The 18,698-nt window shown below is 37.2% G+C and overlaps 1 pseudogene across 1 annotated transcript; it reads right to left on the bottom strand.

Annotated features, from left to right (window-relative positions):
• Positions 1-15,273: 15,273 nt before the first annotated feature.
• On the bottom strand, positions 15,274-16,363 carry LOC308608684 (geranylgeranyl pyrophosphate synthase-like; annotated as a pseudogene). The gene has a single exon. The product of its transcript is annotated as a geranylgeranyl pyrophosphate synthase-like (transcript).
• Between the last annotated feature and the right edge of the window lie 2,335 nt (positions 16,364-18,698).

Raw genomic sequence — 18,698 nt, 5'->3', positions numbered from 1 at the left:
ATAATTTATAAAAATACTGAATTACTATGTTATACACCTGAAACTAATATAGTATTGTAAATTAACTATACTTCAATAAAGAAAAAAAGAAAAAATAATGCGTGGGATGCTGTTAAAGCACTGCTTAAAGAAAAATCTATAGATATAAATGCTTATTTTAGGAAAAAGAAGGGTTCAAAGTCAGTTATCTAAGTTTCTACCATAAGAAGCTAGAAAAAGAAGAGAAAACTAAATTCAAAGAAATGAAGAAATGCTAAAGATAAGAATAGAGATCACTCATGTAAAAGTTTGAGATTAGATCATTCCCTAGCACCATACACAAAAATAAGCTCAAAATGGATTAAAGACTTAAATGTAAGGCCAGAAACTATCAAACTCTTAGAGGAAAACATAGGTAGAACACTCTATGACATAAATCACAGCAAGATCCTTTTGGACCCACCTCCTAGAGAAATGGAAATAAAAACAAAGATAAACAAATGGGACCTAATGAAACTTCAAAGCTTTTGCACAGCAAAGGAAACCATAAAGAAGACCAAAAGACAACCCTCAGAATGGGAGAAAATATTTGCAAATGAAGCAACTGACAAAGGATTAATCTCCAAAATTTATAAACAGCTCATGCAGCTCAATAGCAAAAAAACAGACAACCCAATCCAAAAATGGGCAGAAGACTTAAATAGGCATTTCTCCAAAGAAGATATACAGACTGCCAACAAACACATGAAAGAATGCTCAACATCATTAATCATTAGAGAAATGCAAATCAAAACTACAATGAGATATCATCTCACACCAGTCAGAATGGCCATCATCAAGGAATCTAGAAACAATAAATGCTGGAGAGGGTGTGGAGAAAAGGGAACACTCTTGCACTGCTGGTGGGAATGTGAATTGGTACAGCCACTATGGAGAACGGTATGGAGGTTCCTTAAAAAACTACAAATAGAACTACCATATGACCCAGCAATCCCACTACTGGGCATATACCCTGAGAAAACCATAATTCAAAAAGAGACATGTACCAAAATGTTCATTGCAGCTCTATTCACAATAGCCCGGAGCTGGAAACAACCTAAGTGTCCATCATCGGATGAATGGATAAAGAAGATGTGGCACATATATACAATGGAATATTACTCAGCCATAAAAAGAAACGAAACTGAGCTATTTGTAATGAGGTGGATAGACCTAGAGTCTGTCATACAGAGTGAAGTTAGTCAGAAAGAGAAAGACAAATACCGTATGCTAACACATATATACGGAATTTAAAAAAAAATGTCATGAAGAACCTAGGGGCAAAACGAGAATAAAGACACAGACCTACTTGAGAATGGACTTGAGGATATGGGGAGGGGGAAGGGTAAGCTGTGACAAAGCGAAAGAGAGGCATGGACATATATACACTACCAAACGTAAGGTAGATAGATAGTGGGAAGCAGCCGCAGAGCACAGGGAGATCAGCTCGGTGCTTTGTGACCGCCTGGAGGGGTGGGATGGGGAGGGTGGGAGGGAGGGAGATGCATGAGGGAAGGGATGTGGGAACAGATGTATATGTATGACTGATTCACTTTGTTATAAAGCAGAAACTAATTAAAAAAAAAAAAGAAATCTAGAAACAATAAATGCTGGAGAGGGTGTGGAGAAAAGGGAACACTCTTGCACTGCTGGTGGGAATGTGAATTGGTACAGCCACTATGGAGAACGGTATGGAGGTTCCTTAAAAAACTACAAATAGAACTACCATATGACCCAGCAATCCCACTACTGGGCATATACCCTGAGAAAACCATAATTCAAAAAGAGACATGTACCAAAATGTTCATTGCAGCTCTATTCACAATAGCCCGGAGCTGGAAACAACCTAAGTGTCCATCATCGGATGAATGGATAAAGAAGATGTGGCACATATATACAATGGAATATTACTCAGCCATAAAAAGAAACGAAACTGAGCTATTTGTAATGAGGTGGATAGACCTAGAGTCTGTCATACAGAGTGAAGTTAGTCAGAAAGAGAAAGACAAATACCGTATGCTAACACATATATACGGAATTTAAAAAAAAAATGTCATGAAGAACCTAGGGGCAAAACGGGAATGAAGACGCAGACCTACTTGAGAATGGACTTGAGGATATGGGGAGGGGGAAGGGTGGGCTGTGACAAGGCGAAAGAGAGGCATGGACGTGTATACACTACCAAACGTAAGGTAGATAGATAGTGGGAAGCAGCCGCAGAGCACAGGGAGATCAGCTCGGTGCTTTGTGACCGCCTGGAGGGGTGGGATGGGGAGGGTGGGAGGGAGGGAGATGCATGAGGGAAGGGATGTGGGAACAGATGTATATGTATGACTGATTCACTTTGTTATAAAGCAGAAACTAATTAAAAAAATAAATAAATAAACTTAAAAAAAAAAAAAAAAAAAAGAATAGAGATCACTGACTATCAGTAAACAATTGGAAATTGAAATGTTAAAAAAATACAATTTACAAATAGCAACAAAGAAATGAGATAAATTTAACAAAATGTGTAAAACTTCTACACTGAAAATGATAAAACATGATTGTAAGAAATTAAAGAAGACATAAATAATTGAACAAGATAAAAATGATTATGGTTTGGGGCTTCCCTGGTGGCGCAGTGGTTGAGGGTCCGCCTGCCGATGCAGGGGACACGGGTTCGTGCCCCGGTCCGGAAGGATCCCACATGCCGCAGAGCGGCTGGGCCCGTGAGCCATGGCCGCTGGGCCTGCACGTCTGGAGCCTGTGTTCCGCAGCGGGAGAGGCCACAGCGGTGAGAGACCCACGTACCAAAAAAAAAAAAAAATGATTATGGTTTGGAACATTCAATACTGCTAAGATGTAAATTCCCAAATTGATCTAGCCATTCAATGCATTCTCAATTAAAATCCTAGCTGGCTCTTTTTAGGAACTGATAAACGATTATAAAATTTATATGAAAATGTAAGAAGACCAAGAGTATCCAAAACAATTTTGGAAAAGAGGAACAAATTTGGAGGTCTTACAGGACTTATGATAAAGCTACAGTCATCAAAACAATGAGATATTGACCTGAGGACAGACATATAGATTAATGAAACAGAATAGGGAGTCCAGAAATACACCCATACATACATGATGAACTGATCTTTGGAAAAGGTGACAAAGTAATCCTGGAACAACTGGGTATCCATATTTTGAAAAATGGACCTCAGTGCTCACTACATAAAAAGAATTAAATGGATGATGGATCTAAGTGTGAAAGTTAAAGTATAAACCTTATGGAATAGAACATAAAAGGGAATTCCCTGGCAGTCCAGTGGTTAGGACTCTGTGCTTCCACTGCCGGGGGGCTGGGTTTGATCCCTCCCAGGTTCGATCCCTTGTCGGGGAACTAAGATCCCGCAAGCTGCATGGTGAAACTGAAAAAAAAAAAAAAAAAAACAAAGGACGTAAGAGAACATTTGTGTACCTTGGGGTAGGATAGGAAAGATGTATTAAGACACAAAAGCACTAACCAAAATAAATAAATAAATTAAATAAAATTGATAAATTGGACTTCATCAAAATTTAAAACTTTTGCTGTTTGACACACATTTTTAAGAAAATAAAAATGCAAACCATGAACTAGGGGAAAATATTCATGATTCATATATCCGACAGAGGACTTGTAGCCAGAACATATAAAGAACTCTTACAACTCAATTGTAAGAAGAAAAACAAACCACATTTTAAAATGGGCAAAATATTTAAATAGACAAGGAATTCGACTCCTAAGCATTTATACAAGAGGAGTACTTCTATACAATGCCTTATACATGAATGTACACACTGACTCTATTCATAAGTGCCAAATAACATAAACAGCTCAAATGTCCATTAACAGGGGAACAGATAAGCAAATTATGATATACCCATGCCCTGGAATACTACTCAGGAATAAAAAAGATGAACTACCCATACATAAAATAGCATATATGAATCTCAAAATTCTTAGGCTGAGTGAAAATAACCAGACACAAGAGAGTACAGTTCTGTATAATTCCATTAACATAAAATTCTAAAACTGTCAAATCTAATCTATATTGACAGAAAACAGATCAATTGTTGCCTGGAGCTGAGGGTGAGAGGGGGATTAGCTACAAAGAGGCACAAGGGAACTTTTCGGGGGGGATGGAAATATTCTACAGCCTGATTGTGCTGGTGGTTACTGGTTACATGGATGTAAATCAGTAACAATTGTCAGAGCTCATCAAATTATACACTTAAAATAGGTGTGTGTTATAGTAAATTACACCTCAACAAAGCTGATTTAAAAAAAAACAACGATTTGTGGTGGGTTTGTCATTTGTCGACTTAGCTAAGCTGAAGTACATTTCCCAGTATTCCCCTTCCTATACGTTTCCAGTTAGAGTAGCCCATGAGAGAGGTTCTTGGGTGACATTTGGAGGGCAGAAGTGAAATGGCAGCCATTTTGTAATTCACACACATTGTCACTTGTCTTCTGGCTCACCTTGTTGGTGTGAGGCAGTGACAGCAAATGCTCCATCAAAGTCAGCAGCAACAAGAACTAACATGGGTTTCAGTCTGTCCTCATAGGCTTCCCCTTGAGTTTGTGGTTCCGTCTTGCTCTCCCCTGCTTTTCGTCCATTTTCCCTTGCTGACTGCTTGCCCTGTAAACTTGAATTTCCAGCATGAAATGTGAAGACGACAACCTTACAGAGTCTATTTTACCAGTTCCTGCGATTGCATAAGGTTAAATACCTGTAACAAAACCATACATGTAGATATATTCATTCCCCATGGTTCTGCTTCTCTGACTGAACCTTGACTGATAAAGCCTCTTTAGAAAAAAAAAAAAAAAAACAAACCTCGCTCAGCCACTGTTATATTGTTATTATGTATAATATGTTCCAAAGGGGGGAAAAATGTAGTACCACTGTAAGTCTATATTAGAGAAAAAAGAAAATAAATGAGCTCTCCACAGCTGGTTACTGCTAGAATCATTATTTAATTTCTACTTTAACTCTTTCCCCACCAGAATATATGAATTGGTTAACAAAAAGAGACAAATGCAATAATGGGGAAAACACTTGAGAAAAAAGGGGAGACCACAACTATGTCAATAATAAGGGCCACTATGGGATGGATGAGAGGGATCTAAGCTCCCTGATAACTAAGACCCAGAGGGAAAAATATATATATATATGGCTAATATATATAAACGTATACACATTAAAATAAGAAAAAAATACTCATAACTATTTATTTTACTCCATCAAGATCAAGAACTGACACAGGTTCCAGAACTCTCTTTGACATAAATCACGGCACTGTTTTTTTGGATTTGTTTCCTAAGACAGAGGATACAAAAACAAAAATAAATAAATGGGTCCTAATTAAACTTAAAAGCTTTTGCACAGCAAAGGAAACCATTGACAAAACAAAAGACAACCTAGTAAATGGGAGAAAATATTTGCAAATGATATGACTGATAAGGGGCTAATATCCAAAATAAACAGTTCATACAACTCAACATCAAAAAAACAAACAACCCCATTAAAAAATGGACAGAAGACTTGAATAGACATTTTCCAAAGAAGACATACAGATGTCCAACAGACATATGAAAAGATGCTCTACATCATTAATCATCACAGAAATGCAGATCAAAACCACAATGAGATACCACTTCACACCTGCCAGAATAGGTATCATCAAAAAGACCACAAATAACAAATGCTGGAGAGGGTGTGGAGAAAAGGGAGCCCTTCTACACTGTTGGTGGGAATATAAGTTGGTGCAGCCACTATGGAAAACAGTATGGAGGTTCCTCAAAAAACTAAAACTAGAACTACCATATGATCCAGCAATCCCACTCCTGGGCATATATTGGAAGAAAATGAAAACACTAACTTGAAAAGATACATGCACCCCAGTGTTCATAGCAGCATTATTTACAATAGCCAAGGAATGGAAGCAACCTAAGTGCCCATCAACAGACGAATAGATAAAGAAGATGTGGTATATGTACACAATGAAATACTACTCAGCCATTTGAGTGAATGAAATTTTGCCATTTACAGCAACATGGATGGACTTGGAGGGTATTATACTAAGTGAAGTTAAGTCAGACAGAGAAAGACAAATACTGTATGATATCACTAAAATGTGGAATCTAGACAATAAAACAAACTAGTGAATACAACAAAAAAGAAACAGACTCACAGGTATAGAGAACAAACTAGTGGTTACCTGTGGTGGGGAGAGGGAAGGGGGAAGAGCATGATAGAGGTAGGAGATTAAGAGGTACAAACTTTTATGTATAAAAATAAATAAGTTACAAGGATATATTGTACAACACAGTGAATATAGACAATATTTTATAATAACTATAAAAGAAGTATAACCTTTAAAAATTGTGAATCACTATGTTGTACACCTGAAACTTATATAATATTGTACATCAACTATACCTCGATTTTTTAAAAAGGAAGAAGAAAAAAAAGAACTGACATAGGTTTCAGTCCACCCTTGTGGGCTTCAGCTTGTGCTTGTGGGTTCAGCGCTGTCCTTGATCTTCCTCCACTTGACATCCATCTTCCCTTCCCCACTGTTTGCCCCTGGACTTCAAGCTCCAGCATCTGTTGGGAGGACAGCAGCCTTACAGCTTCTACAGTTGTGTATGGTCAAATCCCTGTAACAAATACTTATCTCCTAGTGGTTCTGCTCCTCTGATTGAACTTTGACTGTTACATGAAACATTATAAATACTCCCTTTAAACTTAAGAACAAGGAAAAAATCCCCACTATCACTATTTTATTTAATATTATATTAGTGATTCTTGCCAGTGAATTAAGAAAAGAAAAATAATTAAAATATATTAGAAACAAAACTGTTGTCACTTGCAGGTGACATGATTATCTCTATGGAATTAACAAACTATTAGAACTAATGAGATTGTTCAACAAATTTGTTGAGTATAAATTTCAAATATAAAACCAATTGCCTCCTTCTATACCATCATCAAAAAATTATAAAATATAATTTAAAAAAAGATAACATTTAAGGTAGCAATAGAAACTAAGTTTCTTTGAAATAAATCTAACAAATTCAGAGCACATTTATAAAAGAAAATTATACAATTTTAATGAGAGACATGAAAGACGACAAGTAAATGAGAAGGTATACTTTACTTGTAGATGGAAATTCTCAACATCATAAAGATATAAAGTATGCCCACATTGACATATAAATTCAATGTGATTTCAGTCAAAATCTCAATAGGATCTTTCATGGAACTTGACAATCTCAAGTTAAAATTCATAAGAAAGTTGGACTTCCCTGGTGGTGCAGTAGTTAGGAATCCACCTGCCAATGTAGGGGACATGGGTTCGAGCCCTGGTCCAGGAAGATCCTATGTGCCTCAGACCAACTAAGCCTGTGTGCCACAACTACTGAGACTGTGCTCTAGGGCCCGCGAGCCACAACTACTGAGCCTGTGTGCTGCAACTACTGAAGCCCATGCTCCTAGAGCCTGTGCTCCACAACAAGAGAAGCCACCACAATGAGAAGCCCGCCACCACAACGAAGAGTAGCCCTCACTTGCCACAACTAGAGAAAACCCACACACAGCAAAGAAGACCCAATGCAGCAAAAACTAAATTAATTAATTAATTTTAAAAATAATAAAAAAATAAAATTCATAAGAAAGAGGAGATAGAGGACCAAGAATAGCCAAGGCAATCTTAAAGAGAAGAAGGGAAATTTGTCTTTCAGATGTTAACACCTATTATGAAGCTATAGTAATTAAAAAGTATTGTTAATGGTGCAAAGATAAATTCATCATGGCCAAGTATAGTTTCAAATTTGATATTTAACAAAAGTGATATTATAAATAAGTCTGGAAAGGATGAACTACTCACTCAATGGTGCTGGAATGATTTGCTAAATAAGGCAAAAAAAAATTTTAAACATTGTAGTCATATCTCACTGTATACAAAAGAAACAATCTCAGTTGATTAAAAACCTAAATGAAAAATAAAACTGAAATGTCATATTAGATCATATTAAAAAATTTAAACTTCTGTATGAATGAAAAAGATACAAAAACAAAATGACAAATCAATCTGTATCATTTTTCTTTTTAAAGTTTTCACCTTTTAAATATACATACTGAAATATTTATGGGCAAAATGGTAATGATGTCTGGGACTTGCTTCAAAACAACCCAGGAAGTAAGAGGAGGAATTGGTGGGGGGTGGGGTAAGGCTGGGGAGCAGGTTGGGTGTAAATCAAATAAGATTGGCCAGAAGTTGACAATTGTTAAAGCTAGGTGGTGGGTACATGGGGGCACACTATTTTCTCCAATTTTGTATATATTTGAAATTCTCCATTAGAAGAAATTTTAAAAGGAGAGGGAAAAAGAGATGATATTTAAAAACAAAGTCAAGACAGAGACTGGGAGAAGACTTTTGTAATCCATATAACTAACAAAGGACTGGTAATCTTAACATATAAAGAGCACCTCCATATCAATAAAAAATGACAACCCATTAAAACAATAGCCAGACAAAGAAAGACAAATATCATATGATATCACTTATATGTGGAATCTAAAAAAATGATACAAATGAACTTATTTACAAAACAGAAATAGACTCACAGACATAGAAAACAAACTTATGGTTACCAAAGGGGAAAGGGGTGGGGGGGAGGGATAAATTAGGAGGTTAGGATTAACATACACACACTACTATAATATAAAATAGATAAACAACAAGGACCTACTGTATACCACAGGGAACTCTACTCAATATTTTGTAATAACATATATGGGAAAAGAATCTGAAAAAGAATATATATATATATATATATATATATATATATATATAAAACTGAATCACTGTGCTATACACTTGAAACTAACACAACATTGTAAATCAACTATACTTCAAAAAAAAAACAATGGCCCAAAAGTTTTAAAACGCAATTCACAGAGGAAGAAACCCAAGTGGGCAAAAAACATGAAATATGAAATATGTTAAAAGACCAACTGCTCTTATAATCAGGAAAATGTGAATTAAATACCTTTTTACATATAGCAGATAGGCAAAAATTTAACATGTCTGAAAGTCTGAAAACACTAAGCAATGGTGAGGATCTGGAGCCTATAAGATTCTTCAGATGAGTGATCTGGAGAGCAGGTTGACCATACATAACAAAGTTGATTATGTGTCTACCCAGCAACCCACGATTCCACATGTCAGTATCCACCCTGGAGCAACTCTCCCACATGTGCCCAAGTAAACGTGTATATGTGTTTATTGCAACACTGCAGTTGTGGGAAAAGGTGGAAGTAAGTTTCACTTCAACCAATTTAGGGATCAATAAATAAATAGCTGAAGTTAGTCATTTTTCAGTGGATTTATATATGTACAAGAGCACTGCACACCCACTTTAGCATACTGATTTTCTTCAGGAATGGAAAGGAGAGGAAGGGAACAGGATAAAGACTTAGCTAAAGCAGAATCTTATTCTTTTTTATTTTATTTCATTTTATTTTATGAGAATAAAGTCAGCAAGGTCAATGTTAATGTTTGTTTTTTTGTAGTAAAGGGTATATAAGTGTTGATTATTCTGTCTCTTCATGTTTTTAATGTTCTGTAATAAAATATTTTAAAACTGACAAAACTTTATTCTTTTTGATTTACACCATGTCAAATAATAAATGGGACTTTTTGTCTTGTTTCCCACTAAAATAACTATTTTGACATAGCATAAATAGGTCCAAAGTCACACATCAGCTAGAACACTTGAACATTGTTGACTATTCCTTTAAAAATAATTCATTTAATTCACTTAGAAAAATAAAGCTACGGGCAATATCTTACTTTATCATCATCTAAACATTTGCCTTGGCATATATAAGAGCCTAGAGTCTTGTGAATGTGTGATTATAATACCTGCAGAGTTTCAGGCCTGGATTTAGCATCTAGTTCAACATCCAGACAGGTGAGGAATTTTCCCAACAAACAGACCACAAACAAAAATATGGTTTGGAAAAATCTGGGGTAGAGGGTAGGGTGACATTTGTGGAGGCTTCCACTTTCCTAGGGAAAATCCATTTTCTCATTGCTGTTGCAAGCAGTTCTAAGACAATGCTGTTATTTTAATATTACTTTTGAGCATTGTCTTGCTTTTGTGTTAATTTAAGAAATAATTCATTAGAATGGCTAGTACCCACTTGAAGAAAACACCCATGGAGAATACTGGAGCCACAATACCAGGTCTTAAGACGTCTATAGACTGAAGTAGCTGAGAAGACAGACTTCCAATACAATTACTATACTGTACAAATCAGCATCCTCAGGTAGGTTTAATTACGATCCTCGGCCCCCCTCCACAGTGGATGAAAGATTTCCCGCACTCCCCACAAGCCCCAGCCCCCCACATGAAAACATGTGGCCTAAGCAAATTTTGGCTTTGCAATATCGAGATCAAAAAAACCAATGGCTAGGCCATGAAAGCATTATGTAGCATCCTAGGAATATGTCTGTTTGCATCAACAGAGTTTCCCCCAAGAGCTCAAACCCCATTACAGACAGTGGAGTTGTTGTAAGACATGAAATACACATAGGATTGGCAAGGAAATAAATGTATCACGGGTTTTTCCTTCTTCAGAATTAAAGCTCTAAGTTAGACGGGGGAAGACAAATGCGACACGAGCTCTGAATTATTCTTTTTTATTTATACACTTCAGCAGTTCATTGTTGCCTTATCTCCTGGAGGTTGAAACTAATGAGAGTCTGAATAATTTCATGTAAGTCAAGAAAATGGAAACTGGGTATGTTTGGAACAGTCGTTACATAAAATATGGTTGTTTTTATTGCTTTTAACTTTTGCTCCGTAGACTATCTTGTTAATTCAATAAAAAAATTTATGAAGGTGAATGAGTAATGTCTGTAAGTTTCTTTAAGCTTCTTGGATGAAAGGAGCTATTTAAAAACAAAGTATACTGTGTTGCATTATTATTTTATTTCATAAGCTCTGCAGCATAAAATGTTGAAAATAAAATCTCTCAAGGTTTTCAGGAAGATGAACATTATCTTCCTAGTCTTGGGAATAGATGTTCAGGCTTTTGTGAAAGTGGCAACTCCTATTTTTTGTTGCTGCTCAAGTTTTGTGTGCTCAGAGGCAGATATTGACAGGTGAAGTTTTGTTGAGGTTGTGTGCATGGAGTGTGTGTGTGTGTACTCAGACGAGAAAGGGGTCACACATAGGATGAGTCAGACATTTGATTAGGCATCAGTTTATGATCAATATTTATTTTGGGCTGCTAGTGTGCACTGTTATTCTGAAATTGGAATATTGGTTTAAAAAATAGACAGTTTGGGGGGCTCATTTTCAAGGTCCAGAAACTGATAAGAAAAATTTGTGCCTTGTCATCTTGTGACATCAGTGAAATTTATATGTCATGCTCCAGAATTAAATCACTCAACAAAGATAAATTGAATGCCGTTATGAAATTCTCACATCATAATGGCAAGCTGTGTTCGGTGAATTAGGAAATTTAATACAAGTTGAATACCCTGACTGAGTTCAGGAAGTGAGGAAAGGAGGCAAAGCAGATGGACATCAAAAGTTAAATAATTACAATAGATGCCATATGTCAAAAGTTGCCAAATGAGTAACATGAGTACAGGCTATGTGTTCAGGGGCAAAAGTGGAGAAGCCGCCAAAGAATCCGGGCTAAATGGGACAGCAGAGTCATCAGAGGGTGGGACAGTGGGAGCTGAGGTTCTGGCTGGAATGCAGTTTTTAGGGAGGGAATGGCAGAGGTGAAATTGCACATTTAGCTTGATAATATATCACATTGAAATAATATCATAAATTGTTCTTCATTTTCTTCCTCAATTATAATTATCATCAATTATTTATTTCCATTAAGCTCTCTCCCTTTTCAGTTTTTGTCCTTAAGTCTCTAAATATGAATATGTATGCTGTGTCTCCAAGACACAGTTGGTCTTGCTTCTTCAATAAGTGCAAAAGAACAGGTGGTGACAAGCAATCTTGGTTGATGATGATAATGTTTAAAATATTTTATTTTACATTGAATGTTTTCCTGATTCTTCATCCAACAGGCTTATGACACTGTCAGCAGCCCTGAAACACTTCATATGTTTGTTATATCTCTTTCTAATTCTTTCCATCTTAATAGGCTGAATCTGCTGTCAGCAGTCTTGAATGTCTGATTGAAAACAAAATCAAACAGATATGGAGAAATCAGAACCCTCATACATTGCTGGTGAGAATGTAAAATGGTGCAGCTGCTGTGGAAAATAGTTTGGCGATTCTTCAAAATGTTAGACACAGAGTTACCCTATGACCCAGCAATTCCACTCCTAGCTATACACCCAAGAAAATGAAAACATACATCTACACAAAAACTTGTACATGCATGTTCATAGCATCATTACACACAGTAGCCAAAAAAAAAAAGCAGAAGCAACCCAACCCAAATGTCTATGAACTGATGATTATTCAACCATATGAAGGAAGAAGTACTGATACATGCTATAACATGGATAAGCCTTGAAAACATGCTACTGAGTGAAAAAAGCCAGTCACAAAGGATCACATATTGTATGATTACACTTGTATGAAATGTCCAGAATAGGCAAATCTATAGAGACAGAAAGTAGAGTAGTGGTTGCCTAGGGCCGGGGGAAGAGGGGGTTTGGGGAGGAATGGGGGAGGATGACTGCTAAAGGGTTTCTTTTATGGGTAATGAAAATATTCCGAAATTAGATTTTAGTAATTGTTGCACATTTTTGAGTGAATATACTCAAAACCATTGACTTGTACACTTTAAATGGGTGAATTGTATATTATATGATTTATATCTCAATAAAGCTGTTTTAAAAATCAAACACAGTAAGATTTTTTAAAAACCTTTTCTTGCTTGGTATTTTGGCTCTTCCTCTTGGTAGTCTCGTCCTCCTGCTGATGGCCATACAATAGCTGCTATTTTATGCCACATAATTTCCTCTATAATTTCCCTGGATCACATATTTTGATTCTAGACCCTTCTGGAACATTCTTGGTAACCTATCTCAGGGTTTGGCTTCTCTTCTGCATCAAAGGATTAAAAGAAATAAAAGGAAACAACTGCACTTTTATAAACTCTTCTTTATGCTTGGAAATTGAAATTGGTTTCTTACCAAATGTGGTATCAGGGAAATGACATTATTTTCACAATAGAAAACCCAATACTTCTGATAAAAGCTAAGAGTTTATGCTTTAAATGAGATAAGATCATAAAATTATATGTGTGTTTTTTGAAACAAGCCCACTAGAATGTACACTTCTAAGAGGATCTAGCACCTTCCAGCTAGTCTTTTTATGAAGCTTTTTATTAATGCCAAGATTGATGAAATCATTGCTCAAACACTTTTGAAACTCTTATTTTGTTAGGTTTGCCTCCAAATCATGATATGTAATTTTTAAAATATCCTGAATAGCAATACATTTCTGTCGTTTAATGGTGATTTCATTTTTGGCAATAGTCAAAAGCCACCAAATGTTTGATAAGTAGGTCAAAAGACCAACCTGAACAATATTTTTTAATGTCAAAAATGAAATATGACTGTGGGGTAATGAAACTTTTCTTTCCCCCGTAACTCAAACTAAATCTGAAGGCACTTTAAGAATATGAGTTTCAAAAAAATAATTTGAGTACTGACAGTATTATTGGAATGAGCCTCTGGCTTCTCACCAGATACAATGTCAGGGACTTTACACAGATTATTCCAATAAATCCTTCCAATAGTTCTGCAGGGTAAAAATTATCCCCATTTTACGGATAAGGAAACAAGGTCAGGGACTTCCCTGGTGGTGCAGTGGTTAAGAATCCGCCTGCAGGGGACACGGGTTTGAGCCCTGGTCCAGGAAGATCCCACATGCCGCAGAGCAGCTAAGCCCGTGCACCACAACTACTGAGCCTGTGCTCCAGAGCCTGTGAGCCACAACTACTGAAGCCCGCGCACCTAGAGTCCATGCTCCGCAACAAGAGAAGCCACTGCAATGAGAAGCTCGTGCACCGCAACAAAGAGTAGCCCCCGCTCTCTGCAACTAGAGAAAGCCCGCGCACAGCAACGAAGACACAACGCAGCCAAAAATAACTAAATAAATAAATTTATTTTTTAAAAAAAGGAAACAAGGTCAGAGAAGGTAAACAATGTGTCCAAATAAACCCAGCTCTCCTGAGGCAGAGCTGGTCCTCAAATCTCCAACCTGCTGATTCTCCATGGGGCCAACTGGATAATAAATGCTCTCGTATTAGTTTTAAAAATTATTCACTTTACCCTCCTACACTGTTGGTGGGAATGTAAGTTGGTGCAGCCGCTATGGAAAACAGTATGGAGGTTCCTCAAAAAACTAAAAATAGTGTTGCCATATGATCCAGCAATGTCACTCCTGGGAATATACCCAGACGAAACTCTAATTCAAAAAGATACACGCACCCCTATGTTCATAGCAGCACTATTTACAATAGCCAAGACATGGAAACCACCTAAATGTCCATCAACAGATGAACGGATAAAGAAGATGTGTTACATATATGCAATGAAATACTACTCAGCCATTATAAAGAATGAAATAATGCCATTTGCAGCAACATGAATACAACTACAGATTATCATACTAAGTGAAGTCAGAAAGAGAAAGACAAATACCGTACGATATCACTTATATGTGGAATCTCAAATATGACACAAATGAACCTATCTATGAAACAGAAACAGAATCAGGGACATAGAGAGCAAACCGGTGGTTGCCAAGGGCAAGGGGGTGAGAGAGGGATGGAGTGGGAGGTAGGGGATAGCAGATGTAAATTTTTTTTGTTTTTGCTTTTTTGCTTGTCACTGTCAGCTTTTTCATGGCAGACTTTAGTAAGGGAGTTTCCAGGGAGAAGAGTGAGCTATTCTAGCAATGACATTTAGGAAGAAAGAGGAGTTCCTGTGGTCGTTGGGCCAGCTAGCTATAGAAACTGGTCCCGAGTAGTCAATGGCTTGGAAATGGGGTAGATGAATTGCAAAATGCCCACATAATACAGTTAAGAAGTATGTGGATAAAAGTTCCTGGAAGCTGAAGTCTTCTTTATGGACAGAATCAACAGAACGTGCGTGGCAGAGTTGACCACAACGTCCCATCATAGCACGTTCTGACATTCAAATTAGACTTATTTATATGTGCCTCCTTGTGATTCCTTCAACTTGGTACTATGTTGATTATCTGTACACAGGGATTCTAAATTGAAACAACCTCACTCACATCACCACTATCACTCAGTTTTTGGAGACCCACAGCTTGGTCCAAATTTTTAAAAAGGTAATAGGCTAAAAGACAAAAAAAAGTCAACTAAGCTATCAGGCCTAATCGAGAATGGCTTAATATTATTCATTCTCTTCTTCGAACATTTTACTTAAGTGTTTTGTTAGTGCTACTAGCTCAGGGTTCCCACCACATGCATCAATTTGTTTATAGGCTTTAGATTCAAGCTCTTTAAGAGTATTCCGAGTGTATTCAAAAGAACCTACTTTCTTAAGATAATGTACACAGTATTTTTTAATATCTACGTTTTCGGTTCTCTGGTGCAAGATATTCTGCACCTGGGTGGTTTCAGGCCTCGACCAGGTAGCATGAATAGTAGGGAATGAGAACTTTCCCTCTGTTAGATCTTCACAAAAGCTTTTGTTTTCACTATATTCTTTGGAGTGTAGATTAACGTAATCATCCCTAATTTGGAAAAACAGCCCAGGTGTATTCAGCAGTGGTTTAAATCTTCTTTATAATCAGAGAACAACTGCATGAGACCTACTGCTAATCCAAATAGTCCTCCTGTCTTTTGCAGCACCATTTCTGTAGGTATCTAGGCCTTGTCCCTGATGGAGTTCTAAAAGCTGGCGAGTAAAAAGCTTTACTGCATCTGGGTGGTCAAGGGTTAAGACTTTCTCTAGGTCAAGAAAATGTACAGAGTTGGCAGAATTGATGACAGATGGAATTCCATAGATGCTGTGTGCCACTGGAAAGCCACATCGGAGTTTTGAGCTGTCTTCGACATCATCAATGAGTAAACTGGCATTATGCAACATTTCCGTCATTCAATGATAATCTGCAGCTTGTCTTTGGGAACTTTTAGCCAATGATTAATTGCCTGTGAAAGTTTGGTTCTCACTTGTTTACCTGGTAACTGAGGTAAGTACTTGTAAGGTTCTAGAAGAATTATTTGGGCTGTTTCTTGAGTCTTCTCCATTCTTTTTAAATTTCAAAGCTGATGGTTCGAGGATGATATCACAACTTTCACGCTGCGGGTCCAGGAGTAGCAGTCCCCAGCATCAACTTCCCACCTTAGAGTTCAGAACAAGGCTCCCCCGGATGCCTACATGAATCCCTCCCCTCACTTCACCATAGAACTCTCCGCCCTGCTCAGCCGCCAGCGACACTGAATTACTCAGTGCAAGAAAATGCGCCATCCCGGTCACACTCCAGATGTAAGATTTTATATATAGGATGGATAAACAACAAGGTCCTAGTGTATAGCTCAGGGAACTGTATTCAATATCTTATGATAAACCATAATGAAAAAGAATATTTTTTAAAAAGAATATATATATGTATAACTGAGTCACTTTGCTAGACAGCAGAAATTAACACAGCATTGTGAATCAACTATACTTCAATAAGAAATAAAATAAATTCTGGTTTCAATACTTACTAGGTATGTGACCCTGGACAAATCGCTTAACCTACCCATGTCATGATCTCTTCACCTATAAAATGGGGATGATGATAATGGCACGTACTGCACAACTATGAAGATTAAATGAGTCAACTTAGAACAATACTTGGCACATAGGTACTACTATTGTTATTACTCTTATTAATTCCAGGAATCCATGGCTCCAAAGTCAAGTGGTGGTTCAGCTACCCTCGTTGTGGCCCTGCTAAAAGATTTTAAGTATTGTTTTCTTTCTAAGCCAAACCTGCTTTCTAGTGGTATTCATTCAGGCAGTCCACGGGCTGATTACAAAAGATGCTATTTGCATTTTACCAGATTACAGGAATCAACTCAATTAATAGACCTCATTAATTTCTGACTCTTAATCCATTTACACTAATATGCTTATTCCCTGGATGGACAGTTCCCCTAGCTATATTCATCGTTTTAATTTTATTATAGGTTTTAACATTATCTTCCTAATACCTTTCTTTGGCCCTGCTCCCTTAGGCTATGTTTTCTGATTTCATAAACCAAAAAGCACAGCGTTGCATGACGCGTGGCATGGGGGCCTTCCAAGGAGCTCAGAGAAGAAACATGGCAAACCCTCACAAATCTGGATTCCACTGACTCTGAACTTGTGATAATTTTGATGCAGGGTAAATGAGAAGTTTTTGGTATTATTAGAGGAGAAAGGTGTTGCGCTCAAATTTTGGCAGGTTGAACTTATTTTCTAATTCTAGGTCTAAAATGAGGAGATAAGAACGGAAGCTTGAAAGGGCAGAAAAGACCCATTTCCTTGAGGAAGACTTAGCCCAGTTTCAAGCTTGGACATACACACAGCAGGTAGAATTAGGAAATAAAAATTGTAAACCACTCTGAGAGGAAAGCCAAGTGACTAATTTTTTAAAAGGTATTTCTCTTGGGCTTCCCTGGTGGTGCAGTGGTTGAGAGTCCGCCTGCCAATGCAGGGGACACGGGTTCGTGCCCCGATCCGGGAAGATCCCACGTGCCGCGGAGAGGCTAGGCCCGTGAGCCATGGCCACTGAGCCTGCGTGTCCGGAGCCTGTGCTCCGCAACGGGAGAGGCCACAACAGTGAGAGGCCCACATACCGCAAAAAAATAAATAAAAAAATAAAAAAAAATAAAAGGTATTTCTCATATTTTAATATAATGATACAACTTAGCATAGAAGGATAGATAGTTATTATGTCCTTACTGTATATCTTTTAAAAATTATTTATTTTTTTGAAGTATAGTTGATTTACAATGTTGTGTTAATTACTGCTGTACAGCAAAGTGATTCAGTTATACATATATGTATACATTCTTTTTTTAATATTCTTCTCCATTATGGTTTGTCACAGGATATTGAATTTAGTTCCCTGTGCTATACACTAGGACCTTGTTTTTTATCCATCCTATATATAAAAGCTTACATTTTCTAGTCCCAACTTCTCACTCCATCCCCCCCAGCCCCCTGCCCCTTGGCAACCACCAGTCTGTTCTCTATGTCCGTGAGTCTGTTTCTGCTTCATAGATAGGTTCATTTGTGCCATATTTTATATTCCACATATAAGTGATATCATATGGTGTTTGTCTTTCTCTTTCTGACATACTTCACTTAGTATGATAATCTCTAGTTGAGTCCATGTGAAACCAAGATTTAAAATGTGTTCTAAACCATTAAACTACACGGCCTCTCTTCATCTATGCTGCCTCTGTTGTGAAGCAGGCTGGCAAAGAGGACAGGGCTAGCAGTAAAGGACAGTCTCTTTTCCATGGGTCAGAAAGATTTTGCCTGATGCTGTATTCATAAACCTATCTGGAAAAAAAAAAAGGGTGAATCTTCAAACACAAATGGTTGGAAGAATTTGCCTTCTAATGAGAAAAAATCCAAAGTCTTTCTCCCCT

Source organism: Mesoplodon bidens, assembly GCF_964165515.1.
Source record: "Mesoplodon bidens genome assembly, chromosome: X".
NCBI classification, from domain to species: domain Eukaryota; kingdom Metazoa; phylum Chordata; class Mammalia; order Artiodactyla; family Ziphiidae; genus Mesoplodon; species Mesoplodon bidens.
Note: the sequence above shows the minus strand (reverse complement) of the source record. Positions and strands in the feature narration are given on the sequence as shown.